Source organism: Dreissena polymorpha, chromosome 4, assembly GCF_020536995.1.
Source record: "Dreissena polymorpha isolate Duluth1 chromosome 4, UMN_Dpol_1.0, whole genome shotgun sequence".
In the NCBI taxonomy this organism is placed as follows: Eukaryota; Metazoa; Mollusca; class Bivalvia; order Myida; family Dreissenidae; genus Dreissena; species Dreissena polymorpha.
Window position 1 is genome coordinate 88,167,814 of NC_068358.1, and position 24,435 is coordinate 88,192,248.

The following is a 24,435-nucleotide window of genomic DNA, read 5'->3' on the forward strand; positions in this document are numbered from 1 at the left end:
AAATGTAGTGAAAATAAGCACGAACGCACGTCTTCGTTACTTTCTAGTATTGTTTTGACTAAGATATCTTGCTCTATAACACAATTACACGCATGAGTGTAATCAATAAGTTCATTAGTGATTGCTGCATTACTGGTTTACTACAGTTCAACACATTGAATATGTGTATGTTAATAAACAAGCGTCCGTTACTTACAACGCTTATACGTTTGATATTAATAATACAAATACGGTAGCGTTGCCTTTATAGAGTGTGCACATATCGAGGAGATTCTATAGTAAAAAAGCCGTTAGTGGACTGTTTTGGATTGACGGATGCTCCACAAATATGTTATCAATAAGCAATAAGCCTCATTTACAAAATGGACGGCAGTTGTTATGTATATAACATTGACGATGATGCATGTGGTATCATATATCAATGGCCTTTGCAATACAAAATAAATGTTCACAGGGTTCAATGATTTGAATAACCGATTCACTGTTTATCATTGTATGTGTTATAGTTTGAAGATGCATCGGCCATGTACAAATAATCTCTTCATGGTCTTTTTAGAATCGTTTATCGTAGCAATATTTAAAATAAGAGGATCTCGTCTTGCTTTTATGTTCACACACTGGTGCCCATAGGTTGAAGCTGTGTGTAGAACTAGAAATTGATTATAAACCGATGTCTGACATTTGTTGTGCTCGATTGTTTGTTGCTCTTGTCGGGTTACCACATTACTGGAACTAAGTTTTGACTTTTAATAACAAGCTATTACTATGTTAACGAGAAACATTCGAGATCAACTAATGAGGGCAAAGATCCGAGTAAATAACATGTTTATCTAATATAACAATTATGATAGCGATTAGCCATTTACCGTTGGCATTACAATTTGCCTGGTATTTCGTTTCTTAAACAATTAAGTATACATATCCGTAATAGCATTCGCAATAAATTAACCTTCATTAATTTATTTAAATACACGCAGTGGATTTTTCTGTATTACAAATGTAAATAATGATCTGATCTTTGGTTACATTATAATCTGAATTGCCATGTATATTACAAAATATTACTTTAATAAACGAACCTCACAATCGGTTTTAAAGGTTCATCGCCATCGATTATTATATGTTATGATTTTTGATCGGATCATACTTGGTTGTCTATGATCATATTCATTTGTTTGCTGGATCAGTCGGAGTTATAATGAAATTAACTATGAGATAAAAGAGCAGTAATATATTGCAAAACAAAATGGCTTACGTGGTTGGCCTTTAATCGCCCAAATGTGTAATATTTCAGAAAAAAAGCTTTAAGATATTTCTATGTTAGTCCATAGCAATAAGTGTAATGAAACACCAAGGGGAGATATATATAGAAAGAAGACCACCAATATATTTTACATGCATACTAACTTATCTTTGGGTCTTGGGATTTCACTAACATGATATAGTCAAATATCATTTTCAGATGGACAATATTTTTTTTAATTTTAATAATCTAAAAAACCTATTAGATGATTAAATATATTCCCGATACATTAATTTTTCTTCTGATATAGTTTCTAGATTTTAATTCTTTGCTTTCATAAATTATATTTAATAACCCGAATTCAGATTTCAAAGAAACATGTTACGTTCAAGCCAGATTTTCTAGTGTTTTTCAAACACTTATTGATGTTAGGTGTCCATTATTAAATTATACTCATTTAATCTGCTTTCAAAAGGCTTTTGTGTATAAGTTCTTTCTTTTGTCGTCAATATGTATTTATAACTGCCCTGGTATATCGACATATTTTAGTGTAATTATAACGCAACACAAAGCATTCTTAAGTTAAATAATAAATCGTATATTGTTTGTGTGTATATACTATATATGCACATTATAATTTGTTTTTTTTTTCATTTTCCACTAGGCGCAGACAAGACACTAGGTTTATATTATTGGGATAACTTACACGCAATAACTCAAAATTCAAAAGTTAGAACTTTCTTCCCAGAACCCAGCGAGTAATCAAGAGTAGTCATAACACAAGATCTTAATCGTCCCGAAAATTTAGTTGACATTGCTCAAATTATTTGGTCCACTGTTTTATAAGAGTTTTTATACTTAGTTGTTGTTAATTGGTTGTTATATGTATATTTTATATCGGTAACCTTGTTTGATACTTTCTGTTGACTCGTTGAAATGTCCAGTCTATGCATAAACTACGAGAGTTCTATAAAACATCGTCAACAATATTCCCTACGTGGATGCAGGAATGTCGGTACAACATATACACTTCTCTGTAGAATACAAAAACAACACATATGCTTTGATTATAGTCTTTTATATTTACTAATCAATATCAGTGGTTCGTTGGTTGTAGAATCTAAACTCTAAATAAAAGTATTTACCTTATTTGTAAAATGTTATAATTATAAATGTACTGCACAGTATAAATACATACGGAAACTTAACATTCAATTAGAGAAATTATTAAGACAATCCAGGCTTAAACATTTTGTTTCGTCTTGATAGAATCCTGACTGTTTAATAGATTCGCATAGCTAATTGTGAGGTATTTTTTGTTATGTTGAATGTGTTTGTTTAGTTGGATGATTCGCCGTTTTCAGTAGTATTGAAGTCTTATATTTGGCGCCAGTTCACCAACTCACACCTTCCCTTTGACCACTACTAAGTGCTCACACTTTTGCCAATAACTGAGAAATACCAAACTTGAATAAGAGGAGGAGGAGGCAAGTCTTCCAAAATAGTACAGGGCCTATCCTAACACACGTTATGTCGCCATTAATGACGGAAAGTTTAAATGAATCGAACGTTGTCCGGAAGGCAGAATGGTGGGCAATGACCGTGCTCCTTGCGCGCATCGGACGTACTCCGAAATATAATGTGTGCATTCCAAAGAATTTCATTTACCAGCTGTTGAATGGTCATGAAGAGAGAAAAGCGAGTCACGAGGCTGAGGGAGAGGCTAGCAATAGCAAGACACCGCCTCAACATTGTAGTTGCTGCTATTTTGCATTGGAATAACAAAAGCGACGACAAAGACGATGGTGGGTCAACCCATGGACGATCCCTCTACGAGACCCTTTTGCATGAACTGCGTCTCGAGAACACGGCCAATGTCAAAAGGCTTATTTGCAAGCCAGATTGTTTTCAAGAACTTTGTGCAAGAGTAGGGCCTTGCATTAAAAAAGTCAAGAGTGAGTGATTATGGGTTGTCTGACGCAAGTATTGATGTACTTATATATTTATATCCTAGTTACACCAGAGATCGAATTGTCCATTTGTCGTTCGAGTTCACATTTGCTGTGCATTTAAGCTAATGTGAAATGCATCCGTAAAATTGTTAAGCGTTTAACGTGCATTCGTTTCAATTATGTGCTTTTATCAATGGTTTATAATTTAATAAAAGTAAATATATATAGGCAATTAAGTTTAATTGTTTACAAGTACAGCGCCAAGACCCCATACATATCAATTTGAATGTCTTGAGAATGTGGATTCACAAAGCACGAATTTTAAGAGTGACTTTGACCATAACATTTTAGAGATATGATTTCAAACGTCTTATACATTTTGTTTGTTTTCAGTACACGGCCTTCTCTGACCTTTGACATAAAGCTGGACATTACCTTGTGCTACTTGGCCACAGGCAAATCTGACCATTTACTGGCGTTTGACTTTCTAGTGACCCTTAACACATATCTCTGTTTGTGCCTTCTAAGTGGGTGCTATTGTTGAAGAATTTAAGGACGAAATCAGCAGAACACCGTCAACCACTGAAAAATGACATCAAACGGAAGCCGTGTCCTACTTGTTATTCAATGACGAAGCGTGTCCTCTTCGCACAAACATGATGAATTCCTACGCAAATCGGTAGCTAAAGGTGGACGAATGTATATATCACTGCAGGACATCAGGAGCGCGAAGGGTCACATTTGTCATACTCACAATGATGTTTCGCTGCCCACTTGGTTCATTTGGGCGTTGTTCCGGTAACTACCGACGTGATCACAAGTGTTGTTTGGGGCTCCACAACCTTATAAGGATGAGGAATCCAAACTTTCAAAACTTTGATGTTGATCAAGAGTTTGATGACCATCAACTGATTCCAGGGGCTTGGAAAAACGCTTCCGCCATGCAAGAAGGGAAGAAAGAAGGCCGATTAAAACACACACACACACACACACACACACACTAAACAAACAGTAGATTTAACCTGGCAGCTTTGTTTTCGAAAATAATTATTTTCTTTATGTTTCTGAAACAGCCTGTTTTTTATTATTATTAAGGCTTTATACTTATCTAGGAGAATGCAAAGCATTACCAAATAAGTGTTTAAAATTACGCATGTAAACAAACTTCATCTTTAGGTACATGTCCAGCATCAGTGTTTAGGATTTGATAAACCATTTATGTACGAAGTTGTTTCACTTTGCAAAGTGCTAGACAAAATGGTATGCCACCATTAAAGCGAAAGTGCCAACAAACATGGTTTACTTACGATCTAATCATATTAAATCGCCTAATACTTTGAGGAGTGCATTTCTCTTCGCCCTGTCTTTGTTATCCTTTTTGGTCAGGTCATACAAGAGATTGCTTTATTCAAAGAAATGGGCAACTGCTTCAGCTTCCGAAGGATTTATCTGTGGCTGCGATCGCTCTTCGGTCTCGTGGTCATGCTGTCAATTACCGGACAGCTCCAGCTGATCTTCTGTTTTAGGACGTTGCGAAGTTTCTCTTTGGGATCTTGACTTTAAAATGGAAACTGGAGGGGTTTGGTGTGGAATCTACCCACCTGATCTGTACACGTGCATTAACCGGATTCCCTCGGTCTCATGACGAGCTTCGTCATGCGTCCGTCAGTCATCGTCCGGAGGGCGCACGGCCGATGAATATGTCCCTGGGAAATACCTTGATATTTTCCGATACACGTACAATGAATCTGATGTCCAGCGATCGCCGGTCGATAACTGTGCGTTGATCGTCCGATCTTTGTTCGATCTCGTCTTGAGTCCTTCCTGGACCCGACATCGATTAAAATTTTATGTGAGACTTAAAATCAATCATCTGCCGGGCATCACTTCGATGAACGGACGGTGATCGATCTCTATTTGTGACTCAGATATTACGAAAACGGTACTTTTGCATTATGTTATTGACCAGTACCTTAACGTAACGTTCAAAGCTTATAATATTTTGTGATTTATCTGACCAACCAGCCCATTATTTTGGCGTCATGATGATTTGATTAACATGCATGCAGGTTTCTAGACACCATTCGTCAAGTCATCGGGACACAATTCAGCAATAGAACGAGTTGCATATTGGTGTTTAATACAATTTTCCCTCTGGATTAGGCCATACATTTACATTTGTGCGTTAGATTTGCAGCCTATTTCCTACCAAATTCCAAAGAATTGAAACACGGCTTAATGAATTTACTATGTGTAAAAATATCATACAATGTGTATGTGAATTTGTATGTGTAAGTATAGAAACAATACGCGTCGCGATTATGACAAATTATATTAAACGTTTCCTTCGATATTGGTTTGTTTGACTAAAAAAGTTTACATCCCCAGTTTTATGATGACCTCAAACATGTATTTTGTTCCTGAAAATATTATTGAAAAACACTTTATATCAATAAAAAATCAATTTATTATTTCACATTTGATCATCGTGTTGGGCACTTTTTAGTGAACAAAGTCTATTCAATACTTTTCAATACATCAGCTTTAAATTTTATATAATTGCAGATATAACAGAACTGCAACTTTTTGAAGTAGGATGAAGCAAAATAAATACAAACTTAATCTAAGCATCATATGGAACAAATTGCAGATTAGTTGGAGTGGCTCTCCGGAAGAAAGAAAAAAATGATGCATTAAATAGATTTTATTGTATACATAATATTATATTCCAAATAAAGTGTGCACAAAGGTATGTTAACGTTACTTATAATATTATAATAGACCATACGTTTTAGATGTATTTATAACGACTTTATAACGACTGTCCTGTTTAAATAGACGATATTATATAATCACAGACCCATTAAACATAATCCTATTTTCCCATAGTTCAGAGACGACTCTCAATAATTATCATCAATAAAAATATGTGTAGTTTTTTTATCTGGATAAAAACTTATTGCCACCTATTCCAACAGGTATGTAATGAGAATTGCAAATGTTGGATTTAGCAAATATGTACTTCGAAGTATTCTCGTTATTCCTAATGACGCATTTCGTACAAGATAATGATAATGATTAAATCAGTAAAGTATCTATTTGGAGAAAACTTTACCTGTTGGTTTAAATTAGACGGTAAACCTGGAAGAGGAAACCAGTATCGTTTCATGAGTAGTGGTAAGATTAACATATCTCGAAATTGCGTTAAAGTATAAATAAATATGTTTTCACAACTAATACACATATATGAATGCGAAGTGTAGCGAGGTTTCCAACTATTGTAGTAAAATTAACACACAACACACGTTTTTCAACACCATCATTAGGTCTGGAAAATCACTCGCATTTCGCGACACTTAGTTATTGTAATTATCTATTTAAACAACTTTCATTCAATATATATGACGTTTGAGCAGTACAATTCAATATCATTACATTCAAAGCAACCCAGCAGTTTTGCATCGTGTTTAAGTAAAGAAACACACACACATATATAAATATATATATATATATATATATATATATATATATATATATATATATATATATATTATAGAAAATGTGTTATCATATTGATAATATGTGTCACAAGGTAACATAAAGCAGTACATAATTCACAAACATTTGTATCTGAATATCATATAGCGAGATATGAACTCCAACACCTCTATATGGACATCATTTTTGTTCGTACTCCGTATTTGTATAACAAAACAGACAAAATTTACATTTATTGATCAAAACTTGGATCACCGCTTCGGAATGGTCAATTAAAGGAAGTTGGGGTCTAAACCGCTTTGATTGAAAGTCGAACCTTACGCTTACCCAAGAATAGTTCACAAAGAATTCGCGCGTCTAAAACTATGGTGGTTTATTTATTTTAAAAATAAACCGGGTTATTTTGTTGAAATTTCGAACTTTTTCGTCTTTTAGATTATACCTATGGCATGTAAACAATTTAGCTGACAACGACGAAATTATTCAGCAACGGTATAAATAATATTCTTTTCCACTTCCTTGTCTCTCCAGCGCTGGAGAAACTTGTTGAAATTTTGAAATTTATTGCTTAAAAATCGTATCGCATCGCAATGCCGCGAGGACGAAAGCGAAAGACGCCTGCGAGAGAGATGGGGGCAGCCTTGATGGAGCCCGCGGTAGAAAAACCTGCGGGTAATACCATTGATTTTGAGCAGATTACTCGTGATTCGAATACTGTTCCCTCGACATCTCATGTTGTTCAATCTGTTTCAACTCCCAACACAGGGTGTGGTGGTGGTGGTGCGTTTGGGTGACTGCCAAGTTCAACTTTTGATCGAACTCGTTGTACGAGCGATGAGGTCTTCGGACATGTTCCAATGCAGCTCCGAGAACGCATTTGGAACAACCGGTTTGTAAATTTAACATAAATGTTATCGATAGATTGCAGATACCCATGTAGCTTTTGTCTGTTTTTACTGTAAGAAATATTTCACATGAAAACAAATGTTATACTATTTTAAAGAAAATTCAATTCTCTTTATTTTGATATATGTATCGTATTTTGAGTACATTCTCTGACGAAACTATCGATTCATAAACGCAGACAGTGTTGACAAATACGCTCCGCCCGTCTAGTTCTGGCTGACACGCTGACCTCGCATAATATGCACAGCTGCGTTTTCATTTACGGGTTTGAAAAGGTCATGAATATTTATGAGCGTCATTGAACTATTTTTAGAAATGATAACATTTTCCATCAGTATTTGACGCATTGTGTACACACCGGTCTTACTAGTAACGTAGTGACGTCACCATCTATGTATAGAATGGTATTTGAAGCGTAATTTTAGGTAATTCCAAAGCCGAGAAATAGTCCCGCAAATTTGACCTCATTTATTAAAAAAAAATATTGAAGACACAACTATGCTGCATATATCAGCTTGATCTACAAGCTCTTTCAAAAATAATGATACCAAAATAATAATTCGGAAATAATATTTACCGACCCGCATTTTAATTTGAAACCTGTAGGTGAATGGAAAATCCCCGAAATCCACAAACGGCAGCCATTTGCAATTTCCAATGCGATTGATGGCTACGAACATACGCTAAATATCGGTGTGAATTCGATTGCAATATTCATTTAATTCAGGACTGGGATTGTGAATTGGTAAGACATTATTCTTTTGTTAATAATTACAAAGATAGTTTATTTTATTAAAAAATAAAGTTTCAGACATGACCCAATTTTCTGCTGACAAAGGCTGTATACATGTTCAGTTGTTTACATGTGATATTATTGTTCTCGTAACCTCAATAAGAGTCAAAATAAAATTATATCACCCAAGTATTAGGGTAAAGATCTTTGGCACAATGGAACCACATACCGGAATTTTTTGTAAAGTCCCAGCGGCAAAGTTTTAGATTATGTCCCGCCCTACACGAATATGTATAATAAGTAGGTGGTTTAACAATGCACTAATAAGTTATTTTTATTATTTGATAAATAATTTGGAACCACGATATGGAAACATTTTCTTGCGAAAACTTCTTGTGGCGGAAAATTTCAAGTAGCTGACAGTCTCCTTTGGTAGGCACATTTTTTGGAAATTTAAATATTACACATGTATAATAATTCTGAGGGTGCTATTTTTGTGTGGCCAGTTGTCTTATGATTGCTGGGTATAAATCCTTACTTGGGTGGATACCTTCTGATCATTACAAAAAAATAGTTTATAACAAAAAAAGTTTTTTGCGGAAATGGGTTTTGCTCGGATATAGGTAACTCCCAGCTCTTATTTGGCTTTTATCTGGATAGTTAGTCACTTTGCGGAATTGCTTTACATTGCGGATTTCCATATTGCGGGATTGATTTTCATTGCGGAACTTTGCGGATTTGGATAACATTGCGATTACTTTACGGATTGGATAACATTGCGATTAATGTTGCGGATTTGCTCACTATTACTTATAATAACTTTGCATTGACTGTCAGCTACTTAAAATCAGGAACACTGGGTGTAATCATTGCTTATTTACATGTAGTTTCGTATATTTGATGTTGTGGCGCATTCTCTCCAACTAAAATTTTGTTCTTACTGAAATTTAATTTTTTGAACCTAGTCTTTATGTTCTAGTCATTTGCTATTGCAAAAGAAAGGTAAAATAAAGAAGTAATAACTTTATTTTGTGTTATTAGAAAATCATATACTAAAATGAGAAATGACAAAATTTCATGATATTCTGAATCAAAACAGCTAAGCGTTATAGCTAATTCTTCAAGAATCAACCACGCTTGTTTAAAGCAGAAATGAAAGTTTATTGACATGCAATTTGCATCCGCTAATGGCGATGTGTCTGCTTACAAGACATGAAATTATGCATGTTAAAAAGTCCGCTACACCATATCACACTGTTTTGAAATTGTTAGATAAAAGCAGAAAAAGCCAGGAAGTAACACTATGAAACAGAGGAAAAGTCGATATCTAAACCGTGGTGTAAACATGTTATTCTTCGTTCATGTGTAATTAGACTGCATATTGTTTCCAATAATCTCATCAAATGTACCGCTGTATTGTACGACTTTTACGACTATTTAAATTACCGTTATAGTCAAAGTTGCCGAAGTTTATATGAATGAGATTTATTCTCTCTTTGGCGTATTTCAGTCGAATTTCGATGTACCATCAATAGAAACGACGAAAAGTCGAAACATTTTAATTGGCAGAAAAGTCATATGCAGTTGAACGTCATTTGTTAAACGCTTAAGCTTATCTAAACAAATCTTAAACCCTGTTTTACATCGCATATTGAATTGAATAAAATTAAGCACTTAAACGCAATGCTACCTAAGATATTTCTTGGAAAGGAAAAGTTAATTTGCCAAGTCGATCACAAGAAATAATATGTGCACAATAGCAAAATGTTTATCATAAGATAACGTTTAAGCAGATACTACCTTCTGGTATAAAAGGACGCGTGAACAATTAAGACAAACATATTTAAAATTGCCTTCCAAGCACACCATTTATTCACTCAACTATTTTATCTCAGTACGAACGAATCGAATTTAGTACATTAGAATTACATTACATTGCAGTTTAACTCTAACCAGGATGCCAAACAGACAATGCTGACAAACGCTTATGTTTAATTGGTATCATATGTGTAGTATGCAGTCCAGTAATATTGTAATGTATATTCAGAGTTTAATAATGAATCAATAAATTCAATGTGCATATACTTTGTTCAGTAATAACGTTACCTTTAACATGTATTGCTGTCTTGAAAATAAAAATCAGTAAAATGGTATGAGAAGCAGCAGAATGTGCTTCTGACTTTATGTATTAAACATGAAACACATATGAATTAATGTATACTGGTAATTAATAAAACACTTCACTTTTATTACACAAAGAAAGCGCAAACAGTTCACAATGTGTCGTTTATGTAGGACATACATATATTGGGCCTTTTCGTGATTAAGCGCAAACAAGAGTAGTCGTTCGTTCGGGACGGTATCGGCTAAACAGTCAAAAAAACGGAACGAAAATACGCTCTGCACCTCAGATCGCTGAAATGGTTATATTTACTGTTCATTTTAATTCAAATTAACGTATACACTTATATATGCATTGATTGATATACTAATAATTCTAGTTTGTTGACATTCGTAGTTTAATTCTGCCTTGCCATATAATTTCGCGTCTCTTAACTTTTCATCAGTAAAAGTTTATAAACTCTGATCATAGCTTTCTGCTTTTAAAACTGTGCCTGTTGCATTATTCAGTTGACACCCAACATTTATTCCGTTGATGTTAAGTTTTTCATTGTTTCATAATCAGTATTAATGTTTATTTAGTTTATAAATTAATATATATTCTTCTGTCACTGTAGCACTTTACTATCAATGTCTGGAAACATTTGTTTTTACTGCAATTTTTATATCAGTTTAGTTTAAATTTCTTGATTTTTCGATTATTAAATTATGCTGTTTTGAACTGTTTCTGGTTTAAATATTTTCTTTAGAATTTGTATGGGAGAGTTGTGATTGGCCATAGTTCAGTGTTGTGTTGTTTATGTTCAATGTCCACTAACCAAGTTAATTAACAGAGTTCTTCTGTTTGTGCCTCAAAATATAGAAGTTACATATTTAGCAAGTGCCTCATTCGTCTGCTTGCTTTAAGTTTCTGATTTCATTTTCAGTCATTTAATATTATAAGATTAAGGCATTTGACTGTTAATGATTTAATCATGTGAACATTAATTGCTTGCTTATTTTTTTTATTAATATTTAGAATGAGTGTATCCTTTATTATTGTTTTTCATATATACAGTGTAATTTGGGTAGATAAGTAGATAATTGTTTCTGTATTGTCTTTTAAATTGAAGACTTTATTACATTTTTCCCGTTAATTTTTATCTGAGCTTTTGTTTGTATTGTAAACATTGTAACAAAAGAAGTCATTGCTTTTTATGATTAACATTTTCATTCAGCAATATGGTTCAAATGATTTCTGCACAGCAAAAGTAATAGGTGTCTAGATTATGTTCTTAAACTATTAAGTAAACAAACAAAAAAGAAATAGCTTACGTGTGATTGAAATAATTGTTTTAAAAAACAAAAAATTCTCAAAATGAGCTCTTATTAAAGTAAACAACTGGTATGTTGTTCAATAAATCTTATATTGCTTGTATTAATTACAATCTTTAATAAACCAACATTTTAATGAGCACACAAAACATGGAGGTTTGTTCAAAATTGAAAAATAAATATAATTAAAAATATATGAATCACGTTTGTTATGAGCTCTAAATAAAGTAATTTAATCTATAATAAGACTTAAAAAGAGGGTTGTTAAAGGGGTAATTATATGCTACTTTCAACTGTATTTTTTGTAATTTTTAATGAATGTAACATAGCTGGTTTAAATATCATAGATATATGTTCTTTTGAAAAAAATACATGAAAATAATATGGCTAAAGTGATAAGTGTAAGGAAAAGGAAGTTTTTATTCAATGGTTCAATCATTAATTGGTTTTAAAACAATATTTAATACTACTAAAATGTTTGCAGAGAATATTTTGACCAAACAAATTCCAATCACCTATATTACCTAATATATTACCAACTTACTTTAAGAAAATAGTAAAAAACCCTAAAGAAGAGAAACATTCTTATAAAATATTAATTAAAAACTGTGACATTCCACTTTGTCATACAAAAGTGGAACTCATAATTCTTTAACATTGACTAGATAAATGTTTATTTACTCTTGTTTAATCTAACTAGGGAAATATAGATCAGATGGCACCAGTAACATTAGCATCAAAATGATGCAAGGCAGATCATTTGGAGGAGTCAAAAGTGACACAATTTCAAAATGCTTGCATCCAAACGCAGGATTCTGCTTGAATTGAAATCTCGGGGTAATGTATTTTTATATAAAATATCAGGAAATTATACAAATCCAAAAATTAATAATATAAACATTGTGTGACTAGGGATGAAACATTATATCTTTTATTGAAAATTAGAAGCCCTACAAAGCATGGATTTGTAAATAGCATGAAACACCGGTTTGAAATATACAAAATACAATTCAAGCAGATGAAAAATTATGTTATTGGTCCGTTTGTTATAATATTTACTGATGTCTCCCATAATGCATAACACATCATAACGCTGATATAAATATTCTTTATTTTACAAGTATTGTGTAAAATCTGCATTATCAGTTTATATTACACAATATAATTCAGCATGTGCTAGTTACTTTTCTTATGTGCAACATTTTCTTATACATGCTATACATTATTATATTAAAACTTAATTTAGTGGGTATGTAAAAGGTAGTTTATTTTGTACAATCCTTGAAATTAAAATTGTACCTTAATGTATGTAGACAAGTATATTTATGTACCGTACCAATCAAGAAGCTATACTTGAAATAAATTGCCAAACTAATATATGAAATTCATATTGCTATATGCAATGCTTGTATGTAGATAATATTCTACAGAGAAACCTACATTTTGCACACATTAAAAAAATACTTTCATGTTTATCTTGTTGAAAAATGCGGTAACCCTTTACCAAAATGACAAATTCTAATCGTACCAAATTTTAAGCGGCCGCACATGGCAAATGAAATTAAAATACATTAGATCATCCACTAATAGTAATACCTAATTATTACTCGTTCTATATACTCCTCGTGCCTTCAAAGTTGGGAGACTATAAAGAATGAGTCCAATTGGATATTGCAAGGATTTCATTTGGTATTCGTACGTAATAATAATGATTTTTACTATAATTTGTATTGACACATTACAAGAATATATAAACATCATTGTCACAATTAAATAGAATGAACTATATTATAGTTTTATAATATAGATTGTTTATAATAGTTAAGTGAAAATTCTAGCGCTCCAACCGAGTATCCAACCAAGGTCCTCCGAGTGGTAACCAGAAACTCTTACCGCGTTGCTTAACAGCTGGAAGTTAGCTTATTTAACTACAATAGAATATATTTTTATACAACACTTTATTTACATGTAACTCCTTTACTAATGTCAACATTGATTCCTGTTTTAGTGGGTCGCGAAAGTATATAATCATATCAAAATAATGGTTTACTTGCAGATTGGCATATCCTCCTTCCAAACAAGATGTTTATTTGTTGAAATAACAATTGTCTGCCCCTATCATGTTATAAATCATCATGATCTAAGACATACAATGTTTTAAAGTTCTGGAGAGGCTGCTGTGCAAATAGACGCTGCTTTTCTCATGCTGTTATATAATTATTCGATGGCGTAAATTCTCATTTTGAAGATTCTCAAGGTCGACAGATCGGGTTTGGCACGATACCGTCTAGGTAGTGATTCGAACAAACGTGTGTATGACATTTTGGAATCGAATTATTCCGGCTATTTGCTCTTACCCAGTCTTTTTCGTATTTTAGTCCATTGGTTATAAACTTTTAAAAAAAGAAAATGTCTGACTCTGCTGATAAAATTGTGACATTCAAAGATGCAGCAGTAACATTTTCCTTTTGCTTATATTGGCACTGGAAATAGGTATACCGTCCCGCACGATCGACAACTCTGTCAAGACGTCATTACGAAAATCCGGAATCGATTCGTATGAGCAATGCATGCACTATTCAAAAGCATTACAATTGCAACATGCAAGGTTTGTTGAATAGTCTATAAAGCGAATTAACATGTCAACATGTATGTATGTATGTAAAAATTTTTATGATATTTTATAAAACGTACATGTCATTTCTATTCGAATATGGAATATTACGTAAAGTACACGGTCTATTGCAATCGTGAACTTTAAGGTTTATGCCATTAATTCAATATTTAAATAGTACACGTCATTAAATTTTTTTGATTTCAATTACTTTAAATACTGTTAATTACATCATGCCGTCGGCTATAATATTGTTTCGTTCGCCAAAATAGTTAACTGATGTTTACGAAGGAAAATACACCACATCTTAAATATCTACGACGCATACCTGCACAGGCATCTTGTTTCATCACACCTCTTACCTACCAAGTGCATAAGAGAATCTCAGCATCCACTTAGCGCGGGATTGGAATTTGTATTGCATATACTTTGAACCGCACATAAGCGCACGGCATTATTTACCTATGGTGAAAAACAAACAGGACAAAACGCGGATCTACATGTAGTACAAATACTGTTGAAAATAAATAAGTCTGATCAATACGATTAAATAAAGGTTTTAATAAACTTCAAATTTACACGTTGTGCATAATTGTTTTTGTGTTTATTCAAACTTATAGATGCACGCTCCTTTTGAGATTTAGATACACTTCAGTATTTAACAATATCATTCGCAAAAACACTTCGCAAAGTTCCGCTGCTCGTTTATGTAATGAAATATAATACATGTAGAGACTGGAGGACTTATTTAGATAAATGTGACCTTTTGTGTTCGCTTGATTGGTTTACTACCGCACAAAATATTGTAACATATGATCGATTTATTGGCTAAGTTGATGAGAACTATAATGCTACCTAAGCTGAACTTAATATATCTATATTTGTTCCGTGTAGTACGCCAACTCTTTGAAATAATCTATTAAATTCCATAAAAATAATAATTGCTTATGTTGTTTATTATCTCTTAATTGTTGATATTTACAACTTTAAATTGCATGTAAAAGACGCATTATAATTGAAACAGGGAATGCACAATTTAGCATCATAATTCCCAAACGGTTCGTTGTTCTCTGAAAAGAATGTGGTGTATGTATTAAGTAATAAGCAACACTAACTAAGAAATTCATGCTTTATGTTGATGTATATATATATATATATATTGGTATTGACAAGACGTATATATTTTTACATCTGCTTGTGGACAGGATTTTGGTTGGGATATTAAAACAAAAAAATAATATTAATCGAATATAATACATTTAATACCTTTCATTTTAATTTTCATGAACAATACAAACCAATTGCAATTACGAATACACAATGGTATTCCTCACAATTTAAAAGACTGACAACAATGCACATCATACAGTTTTTGTATAGGTCCCTAAAATGAAACGTTCACATTAAGATAATATGAAAAAAGAAAAAGTAATTGCTAGGGTTCCCTTCAATATGACCTATCAAACAATGTATATCTATTGTGATATAGAACTCATATAGAAATATGCAATTGTGTAAAATACAACATTTAATAAGGTGAATGACTCTCAAAGTATGCACGCAAAAGTACAAAACACCGCCAAAAAATTTGGCATACCTTCAAATTCAGATTCAAGTTTAAACCTCTTTAAGCATTCAATATATGCCCTGCATTATTTTCACTTCCAAACACTTTATTCTATGAACAAATGCATTTTTCCGTTGATATCTATTTATTTTTAATAATATCATGCCAACATAATATCACAAACATATACATATAAAGGATAATAACAATAACATATGAAAGTATCATCTTATAAATGACATTAATTATGTTAATGTTTATATCTCTAGACATGTTTACACACCGACAGCCTTGTATAAAAAGTATAAAAAGAGGCAATGAATTTAAAGAAATGCAATACTTGATAAATGCTTATAATTAAGTGGTATTTGTCATAAAATAAATTAACTAAAAATTCGCGAATAACACGTAATTCACTTTATTTATTTTATGTCGTTCTTTGAAGTGGTAGACGAAATATCTTCCTTAAAATGAGACCGTACAGAAGGATGGTTTCGATAAATCAAAATAGAAACCTTGCAATGTAAATGTGATTGTATAAACAAATACTTGTTTCATAACACTTAAAGGCTAACGCTCTGTTATCTGTGATGACATTAAAATACAGTGAATTGTTTCATTGGTATGTTATACAAGTTGTTTTGTTGCAAATATATCAACGATACAATCTGATTAAATGTGATAACGACATAATTAGGGCTATTCGACAGCTGTTGATTATGTATCTAGCGTACAACTACATCACAGCGTCGTTGAACCAGTATCTCATTGTAAAAAAAATCCAACACCAAGTGCCATGGATATCGTCTCAGAGAAGTCTATGAAACGAACGAGAAGAACATGTGTTATCTGCTTTATTTTCTTTACTATCTTATTAAAACAGCATAGTCGTTACATAGTTGAAAAAACAAGTTAACTAGTTCCTGGTTATACATATATGTGTTCTTTTAAATCATTTTAGTTTAAAATATCATCAATCACTTTCATCATAACACACAAATACTTGCAGCCTTCTTGGTACACACTCAATCAGCATGTGGATTTTAGGAATCAATTTACTATAATTATCCGCTTTTTAAGTAATTCGAACATTATAAAAACAATAGATCAGCAGGTATACGTAACACACTTGTAAAGTTGACATATGTGTTGTCTTATCCAAGAATTTCAGTAATTGCACGTTTGCGAAGAGATACAAGACGCATGCTGTTTCTCGAAATAACGGGTATTTATTCAAACAATTAAGTCCTATAAATTCTGCATTTATTATTAAAAAGTGATGGCGGATTCTCTTTTCACAGCGTTCAATATCGCTTAAAATGTGTACGTGACTATGCACGATCAAGGCAGGAAATAATATGCGACGGCGGTACCATCATTGATTGTGGAATGTTTTTTAAATACAAAAGAATCAATTACTGACAGCTCGCGCAAGTGTTTAATAACGGAGCGAAGATCTAACAGTTGTAGTAGGAGATATTTCTGATTATAACAACAAACGTCTTTACTTAAGGAAACTTACAAACGTTTATTACAGGAAATTATACATATCGCAAACATACATTAAAAACACATAATGCATAAAACTTGATTACCACTTTTGAAATGTCGATTCGAAGCAAACGTTTGTGATTTTGAAGGACTGACAAAAACAGGATTTAAGGGCGCCAACAATAAACAGTCGGCCCAGATTGTTTAATAAAATATTTAGTGTAAATATTAATAAGCAATTATCATAAATTAGCGTTCACTCACATAGAATACGTATAAATTTCATTAATATTTAGTTACTCAATTTTCGCATGTCATTTAAAGCAACACACTACAAACATTCAGAGGTCACGAGAAATATCAGTACCCAGAGATAATTCATCTCGTCTTAATTTTATAATTTTGTCAAAACAGAGCAAAATATAATATTTAGTGAGTGAAGTGAACATTTTCCCCATATGATAATCAATGAAGAAGTCACAAAAATTAACAAATGAACAAGTGTACTTATGTACAGATATACATGTATATGACAGTAGTATGCTTACATACAGATGATCAGTTTATAATGCAATAAGTCAACAAATATTTCAAATAGTGGATACATATAAATTAAACATTAATGTAGTTTACAAATAATATTTATTCCCCAAAAAGCAAGACAAAATAATTAACTAGTTATAGTTTAGCAAACAACCAATGCGAAGTCAGTTGACAATATTGATTACCTATTTATTCTATGAACGTCATGGCTTTCAAGTAGGAAATATAGTTTTATAATTGCTAGATGTATCACAGGTAGCCTGACATATTCACAAAATGTCTTTATCATTTTTTCCTTTGAAACGTTACTACTACCAGCTTTCATTTGCCCCATATAACACTCTGATTCGTAGTACCTTTCCAATGCACAATGAAGGAACGAACGTTAACATTTATTCTGAATGAAATGTGCTATCTGTATAAACTTATCACGCGCACAAAACTAGTCTCTACTTATAGCACCTTTATGTAGATATAAACAGCATTCCGGTAAGTTAACGGATGTCCATACATAATATAAATCACATATGATTGACTCCACACTTCAATATGTTTGTTGCAAGATTTTTCTTAATGAAAATTTAAATTAACATATTATTTGAGTTTTGCATGCCGATGTGATGTTTTTGTGTTTGCAGGCAATGCTAAATTATCAAAACCTTGTTTGTTTGTATATATGTAAATAACATATGAAATAACTTATGTTATTGAAAATTCATTAAACAGACAGAAATATGTTTTCGTTTGCAATTTCATGTAAGATAGTTTTGCAGATGTTACATTCAAAGAGTACGGAGTCACCATATTTTTTAAGAATTTTCTGGTAGAATAATTTCCATTTACTCGTATTGGTATTATCTATGTATCGTTTAACCCAGCTGCATTTGACTACATTCAAGAATGAGTCAATGTTCGTTAATTGGATACCTCCATTTTCTACAGATTGAATTAACTGAGTTCTTTTCATTTTATCAGGCTTACCGTCCCATATGAAACTAGAAATGGCGCGGCAGAGGCCGACGCGTATCCCCACACCGCATGTTTGATCCAGGGGCGCCCCAGAGTTGGTAATGGGGCCATGCATAGTTGAGATTGACCGTATTGTCATAAAAGAGGTTCGGTATCAATTTGAAGTGAATCGGTGTAGAAATGAAGAAATTATAGTAAAAGGCAATTTTGGGTGGGCGTGGCCTATGTAGGCGGGGCGCCCCAGGGTTGGTAATGGGGCCATGCATAATTGAGATTAACCGTATGGTCATAAGAGAGGTTCAGTATCAATATGAAGTGAATCGGTGTAGAAATGAAGAAATGATAGTAAAAGGCAATTTTGGTGTGCGTGGCCTATATGGGCATGGCCTATGTGGGCGGGGCGCCCCAGGGTTGGTAATGGGGCCATGCATAGCTGAGATTGACCGTATTGTCATAAGAGAGGTTTAGTATCAATTTGAAGTTAATCGGTGTAGAAATGAAGAAATTGTAGTAAAAGGCAATTTTGGGTGGGCGTGGCCTATGTGGGCGGGGCGCCCCATGGTTGGTAATGGGCCATGCATAGTTGAGATTGACCGTATTGTCATAAGAGAGGTTTAGTATCAATTCGAAGACAATCGGTGTAGAAATGAAGAAATTATAGTAAAATAACCTAAAAAAGTGAGTAAAAATCTCTGACCCGGCCCCACCCCAACCCCTTTAACTTTTGACTCAAGGGTCAGATCAAAATTCCAAATAGTGCAGGGTCGCACATATGCTCAAAGCTACCATGTGTGTAAGTTTCAAGGTTCTAGTACTTATAGTGCAGGAGGAGATAGTGGCCAGGACGGCCTGACGGACGGACGGAAGACGGATATAACCACAATATCCCCACTTTTTCTTCGAAAAGCGTGGGGATAATTAAATATTGCTGATTTTATATCGTTAGTAACATCATTTGGTGGATTTGGGAGAACTGTTAATACATATATTAATTTAGGAAGTGCAAACGTTTTCAATACTGTGTTTTTTCCGATTAGTGTAAGTTTACGATGATGCCATGATTTTAAGCAGCTTTTAAAATTCTGTAATTTAGGTAGTATGTTTTTAAGAACTGTATCCTTTTCATTATCTGTGAATGTAATTACTAACGTTGTGGCTTCATCGGATGTCCAATTAAATTTCATTTCTTTTTTATATTGAACATTACTTTGTTTTAATTTACCTACTCGTAGCACAGTACATTTACTTTTGTTTAGTTTAAGACCCGATGTCATTCCGTAAAGGGTTAGCGACTCTATTAAGTTATGGAAAGAATCGTAGTTGTTATTTAAAAAATAAGTTGCATCGTCAGCAAATAGGGATTGTTTGATTTCTTCGTCAGGTTCTAGTGATATGCCTTTTATGTGTTTATTTGATTGGATGTGATGTGATAGATACTCAATGCAAATAATAAATAGCGATGATGAGAGTGGACATCCTTGTCGAACCCCTCGTTCGATGTTAAAACTGTTTGAAACGAAGCCATTGTTGATGATTATACTGTTAATATCGGTATAGAATGGTTTGACCCATTGAATGAGAATTTCACCAAAGTTCATATTTTCTAAGCAAGAGAACATAAATGAATAATCAAGCGAATCGAATGCCTTTTCAAAGTCTGCAAATAATATTAGACCAGGATTATTTGAATTGTTGAAATAGTTTATGCATTCTTGGATAAGACGAACGTTTTCACCAATGTAACGTCCTTTTATGAAACCAGATTGAGATTTTGAAATGATTGATGGTAATATTTTTTTAATTCTGTTTGCTATACTTTTAGTTGCAATTTTATAATCATTGTTTAGTAAACTAATCGGGCGCCAGTTTGAGAAGGATTCTAAGTTTTTTCCAGATTTTTTGGAATAAGTGATATAATACCTTGTTTTTGTAGCGTAGTTAAGTTAAGTGAATTAATTAGATGTGTTTTTATATCATTCCAGAATATTTTATAAAATTCGATTGTGATGCCATCAGATCCTGGGCTTTTGTTATTTTTTATTTCTTTAAGGGCTAATCCGCATTCATATTCATTAAGCAATCCGTCGCACAGTTGTTTTTCCTCCTGGTTTAAAGCGTAATGTGTATTTTTAAAAAAGGTGTTATTTTCAACTTTTTTTCGTTTATAGAGGGTTTCGAAAAATAAACGTTGTTCTTTTAGTATTAGTATTTGAGTTCTGTTTGTATTATCTTTGCCATTGACTACTTATTTGTGTACAGTTTTTTGTTCACTTCTACGTTTTTCAATGTTTGCGAAATATTTTGTATTTTGTTCATTGTGTTCAGCATGCTGTGCACGCGCTCTTAGTATTATTCCATTGAGATGCGTATGATAGATTCCATCTAATATTTGTTTTTTTAATGTTATTTCATTTTCAATGTCGGTGGTAGCAGTTTTGTTTGTTTGATGCAATTGTTTTTCAAGTGTTTCAATGGTTTTGATGGTTTCAGTTCCAAGCTTGTGTGTTTCTTTTTGTTTAAATGATGTGTATCTAATTGTTGTGTTACGTATATTTCCTTTAATTACTTCCCATAAGGTATTTGGTTTTGCATCTTTATTATTTTGAACTGTATTTAATATTTCCTGTTTTATTTGTGTTTGATATTGTGTATCTAATAAGATGCTGTAGTTAATTTTAAAGTATCCTGGGCCTCATTCAGGTTGTATATTGTGCAGTTTAAGTTCAACTAGAGAGTGGTCAGTCATAAATCCTGGTTTTATGTTACTTGTGTCAATAATGTTGCAAAGAGATTCAGATATTAAAAACTAGTCTAATCTACAAAATATTGTTGGTTTTGTGTTTGAGTGCCAGGTGAATTTGCTTTCGTTTGGGTATACTGTACGCCAGCTATCTATCATATTATAGTTTTCAATTATGTTATTTAAAATGTTTCTATTTTAGTATGAGTATAAAGGTTTCCATTCTTTTTATCTATTAATGGGATTCAGGACAGTATTGAAATCACCACCGATTATAATATTTTTATCTTGGTTATTAATTATAAAGGATTGTAATGTTTCGTAAAATGTTGAATCGTCTATGTGTGGGCCGTATACGTTGATTAATGTTATTTGGGTTTCGTTTATTTTGATATCTATACTTGCTTGTCTGCAAATTATTATTTCCTTAAAGTTATCGACTGTGACCCCTATATTATTTTTTATCAGAAAAGCAATGCCTTTTTTATTAGTATGTTCTCCACTGAGATAGATTTTTCCGTCCCATTCATCTTTTAAAGTTTGTGCTAAAGTAGGTGTCAAATGACATTCTTGTAAAAGGCATATACTATAAGTTTTTTTCGTCTAACCATTTGAAGATGTTTATTCGTTTGTCTTTATTGTTTAATCCTTTAACATTTAAAGTACATAATTTAATCATTTAAGTAGGTGGAGGGTGATGTGAATGGTAATTTGTATGTGCTTGTCAAGTTAGTTTCTATCTTAAAACATGTCCAGTTTGTTTCTTTTATAAGACACAGGATGTCCATGCATACAAACAAAAATAGAAAACAAAAATTAGGGATACAGAAAGATGAATATTCCATAGATATGATGAAGTGGAAAGAAATAATCACAAAAGTGAGAAAAAAACACAATGAACCACTGGTCCCAACTAAGAAACAAACATAATAGACAGAGAAAAACATAACAGTGAAAATGACAATGAGTGTAATGGTAGCTTGGCTTAACATTACAACGATAAAAAGAATAAAAGAGCATATGCAATCAGTGGATAGTAAAATTTTTCATTTTCTTTCGAACAGTTATGTTGAAATTAAGAATTTTTGTTATATTTTTAAGTGCAGATATCAATCAATATAATGTTATTTAAATTTATTAAGTTGATTTATTTTTAAAATACCAAAAATGTATTAAAATTATGCTATTTATTGGACGCATTTTTTTAAATGCAGAAATGAACCAATATAAAGTTAAGAAGAAATGAATAACTTTGTTTTTATATATAACAAAAAAACACACGTAATGAAACACTTTTTGATTTCTTATGGAAGATTATTGTTAATTTCATGTGATCATAAGATCAATAAAATTAACGTATAATTGCAATTTACAATTGACTATTTACAAATTATACATGTAATAGTAGCATTACACAAAAATCGATAACAGTGGTTATGCGACTGTTGGTTTAAGTTATGTACAATTAGGTAGGCAATAAGAGATGTCAATGGTTTAAGTTATGTACAATTAAGTCGGCAACAAGAGATGCCAATGGTTTAAGTACTGTACAAGTAAGCAGGCAACAAGAGATGTCGGTAGCAAATAAGATTTTTTTTCCAGATATTTTCAGATTAAACATGGAAAAACACATACGTTTCATGGATCAACCCTTAACAAATTAATGACATCTTCTTTTAATTATTAGTATCTATAATTGAATTACAGATGCTTTATCAGGAGATTACTAACACAGTTTTGCTTATGTTTCATAAACTCATAACATACACATTGTTGAGGTATAAGTAAGATACGCCAGTGGCTGTAATAAACAGTTTTATAAATAGTTTTTAATCAATAACTAAAAATGCAGAAGTATTAATTTGTATTTATTTTGCATGTTTACATCAAACCTAATGCTTGACACAATTTAATTTGGATTAGTAAATGTAAATATTCATGTTTGTCTAAATGCCATAATGATAGCACATAAGATAGTGTTTTGTAGAATAAATACAGTTATATAATCAATTGTTCAAACATAAATTAGTAAGAATATATATAGTTATATTATCATTTATTCATACTAGTGAAAACTAGATTTTTAACAAGCATCATAATTTTGGAATAAAAAAAGTATATTTAAATAATCACCTTCAATCCTTTTTTTATTTATAGTATCAGTTTATTTTAATCGGCATGTAGGGGAGGTATATATTTGACAAGCATATTTTTAATAATATTGTAACTGATCTATATGGGAAAGAGAATACAAAGACAGTGATATTGAATCAGACAGTCTAGTTGTACTTTACATCCAAATTTCACTCAACACATAAAAAACTTCATATGAAAGCGAAAATGAAGTAAGAGTTAATACATTATTGAAGAGTTGTTACTTATAAAGTATTAAGTGAACAATAAAAGGATGATTTTAGTCCTCCACTGTTTACACCTTCATAAAAAACCCAAAACAATACAGTTTCAGAATGTTAGTGAAGACAAACGGATAATCCTAAGTTCAGTACGTCTAATACCTTCAACAATATAATTTATTTAAATGTATTTATAGCTTGTTTAACATCCACAGATTAAAAGAAAAAAATCATGTAATGAAGGTATCCTAGTGGATACATTATTGAGCGATGTGTAACACTGAATGACCATGTATTCAATTAAAAGAAGATAAACAGTCATATACAATCAGTTAATAGTTAATTTCAGAATTATTTATCGGACAGTAATGTTTTAAATAAAGTATTTTT